This window comes from Camelina sativa, chromosome 9 (assembly GCF_030686135.1).
Source record: "Camelina sativa cultivar CO46 ecotype springtype chromosome 9, ASM3068613v1".
Lineage (NCBI taxonomy): Eukaryota > Viridiplantae > Streptophyta > Magnoliopsida > Brassicales > Brassicaceae > Camelina > Camelina sativa.
This window is the reverse complement of record NC_141888.1, coordinates 10,472,733-10,475,917: the sequence shown is the minus strand read 5'-3', so window position 1 is coordinate 10,475,917 and position 3,185 is coordinate 10,472,733. Positions and strand designations below refer to the sequence as shown.

Here is a 3,185-nt window from a genome sequence, read left to right as displayed (position 1 = left end):
ATTTCTTTAGATTTCTATCTTGTATTCTTACTTCTCTACTCTATCGTTTATTATAATGCAATTTTCGTTCATATATGCTTTTATGTTTCTTGCTATGATTTCCGAGTAGTGTAGTAAAGTTTCTAGGGATGGGATAGATGGTTTTCTGTTCTGGATCGGTTAGGATGTCTTAGTTTGATTGTATATTTTTAATAGATTCCCTTCTAGATTGGTGTTCTTAATGCTGTCAACAAACCGAGAGGGTGAGATTAGATCTAAGGTGTTTTACCACCGAGAGGTGTAGATGAGATGCTTGAATCAACCAATGCTAGAGGTTTACTCACTTAGCCTAAGAGATTAGATGAGTAAGGGGTTTACTCACAATAATGAATCGGTTCTTATTGTTTGCTTGGTCATGTTTCTCCAAAAAGAGTTGGGTAGGGGAGTGATCAAGGTTGATTGTTTCTATTACGAGAGTGTTTTAACGAGATTTTAGAGATTCATTGTCTAGGGAATATTTGCTTGAGGCATGTAAGACATTTGTACTGGTCAGGAATACTTAGGATTCGATTACCCCATCTTTAGAAGCTTTCATATCTTAATTGATTGCATTTTCATTCATCACTCGATCCTTTACCCGAACAGGTACACGATCACCTGCTTCAAGTAACCCCTCGAGTTGTTCATACCTCATTTGCTTACTCGATCACCCCACCCGATCCTGTACTCGAATGCTTGCATCGAGTGCTTAGGTCGTGTGGTTCTTTGTTTATATTATGTTCTTTTATTATTTTAGGACTGTTAAACAAAACCCTTAATTGTTTGGCTTGACTTGCATTGTTCTGATTACATCCTTCCTGCTAGCATAAACAACCATTTTGATTGATAACTCTTTGTACTACAAATGCATAGGGAATTGATACCCTGGGTGAAAATCCACTTATCAATTTGGCGCCGTTGCCATTTGGTTGAATTTTATTTTGCTATGTTTAGGATTTCAGCACTTGCTAGATCAAGTTCTTTTCTTTATATTGGTTTGGAATCTGACTTGTTTGCTTTCGTTTTTGTTTGTTTTGAATCTCAGGTACAACCCGAGCACCCACCCGACCTGTCACTCGATCACCTGGATCGGGTTGACCCTCGTGTACACACTCGGTCACCTACTTGTACATGCAAACACGATCCAGAGGTAGCCAAAACTTGAGTCCCTTCATCGACAACATCGACAGACCAAGGCTACTTAGACAACAACAAGTTCAACAACCGTAACCAGCAATCATTGAGGAGACAATGAACAATCAGCACAGTCCACCAGCTCCTCAAGCAAGGACCAACATAGGAGCAGGAGATGCTCCATCTACTCACACTCAAAGGAATGGCATTGTGCCACCTGCTGTCCAGAACAACAATTTTTAGATCAAGAGTAGTCTCATCCAGATGATACAGAGCAAAAAGTTTCATGGATTGCCAATGGAGGAACCATTGGATCATCTGGATGAATTTGATAGGCTCTGTAGCCTCACCAAGATAAATGCAGTTAGCGAAGATGGATTCAAACTCCGACTTTTCCCATTCTCTTTGGGAGAGCGCACATCTGGGAGAAATCACTCCCCAAGGAGTCCATCACCACTTGGGAAGCGTGCAAGAAGGCATTCCTGGCCAAATTTTTCTCCAACTCCAGAACCGCAAGGCTGCGAAATGACATTTCCAGCTTTGTTCAAAAGAACAATGAGACATTCAGTGACGCTTGGGAACGCCTCAAGGGATACACTACCAGATGTCCTCACCATGGCTTCAGCAATGCTTCATTGCTGGGTACACTTTACAGAGGAGTGGTCCCCAAGAAACGGATGTTGCTGGACACTGCAAGCAATGGTAACTTCCTCAATAAGGATGTTGATGAGGGTTGGGACCTAGTGGGGAACTTGGCTCAGTCTGATGGCAATTACAATGAGGAGTATGATCGCAATGTGCGATCTACTGGAGAGGAAGATGCCAAGTACAAGAGGGACATGAAAGCCCTCAATGACAAGCTCAATAAACTACTCAGCCAGCAGCAGCATGTTCATGCAATATCAGAGGAAGAGCAATTTTTACAACAAGATGGGGAGACTGTACAGATAGAGGATGTTAACTACATCAACAACCAAGGAGGTTACAACAAAGGGTACAACAATTACAAGCCGAATCCGAACCTGTCTTACCGTAACCCGAACGTTGCCAATCCTCAAGACCAAATCTACCCATCTGCAGTTCAAGGAAACCAGGTACAACATAAGCCTTTTGTTCAGTACAATCAAGGCTATGCTCCTAACAGCAGTATTGTGGGAATTACCAACAACCCATTCCACCACCTGGATTCCAACAACATCAAGGCCAACAGAACCAATCACAAGACGCTGACCTACGCGGCCTAATTCAGCAAATGATTTAAAATCAGGCATCATCAGCTATGGACACCGCAAAACGATTTGCGGAGATGAGCAACAAGATCGATTCTGGATACAATGATTTGAACGCCAAGTATGATTAGCTCAACACTAAGCTAAGGTACCTAGAAGGCCACCACAACAACCAACCAGCTCCAAAGATCAACCAGCTCCCAGGTAAAGCTATTTAGAACCCTAAGGATTATGCAACTGCCCAAGCCATCTTCCTTGATGATGTCTATGAGGATTACCTCACTGAGGACAGTGATGTTCAAGATGGGGAGGATATGGATCACTCTAAGATAAATGAGGCCAATTACTACATATCCAAGTATGAACCCGAGCCTTCATCCGAGGAGACTGATCGAGTTGATGATCGAGCACTGGTTCGAGAATCACGAATTGAAGAACAACCCGAGGCGGAACCCGATGACTCACCCGATGATGGTGATCGGATGATACATCAAGTAGATGTTGAAATGAGAGATCAGCCTCAACTACCTGTAGTAGGAGAAGGGGAACTAGAGGAAAGGTTCAATGCTGCTCTTGACATCCAACTGGAGGCGCTTGCAGAACGTATGGCCAGGCGTAAAGCTCCACCTCCTAAGCTTTTGCCACCACACGAACTTTAAGAGGAATCTGCCAAGGAGGCAGCTCGGCTGGAGAATGAGGTTAAGGAGCTGTCAAGGAGATTGGGTATGAGATTCTCAGGAGTGGAGTGTGCTTAGATCCTGAGCTGCGAATCGAGGAGAAATTGGAGGATCCTGGCTCTTTTAC

At 43.4% G+C, this 3,185-nt stretch overlaps 1 non-coding gene across 1 annotated transcript; it reads right to left on the bottom strand.

The window, feature by feature from the left end:
* Window positions 1-1,667: 1,667 nt before the first annotated feature.
* LOC147938034 (small nucleolar RNA R71) lies at window positions 1,668-1,774 on the bottom strand. The gene has a single exon (XR_015567601.1). It is a non-coding gene; the product is annotated as a small nucleolar RNA R71 (small nucleolar RNA).
* Between the last annotated feature and the right edge of the window lie 1,411 nt (window positions 1,775-3,185).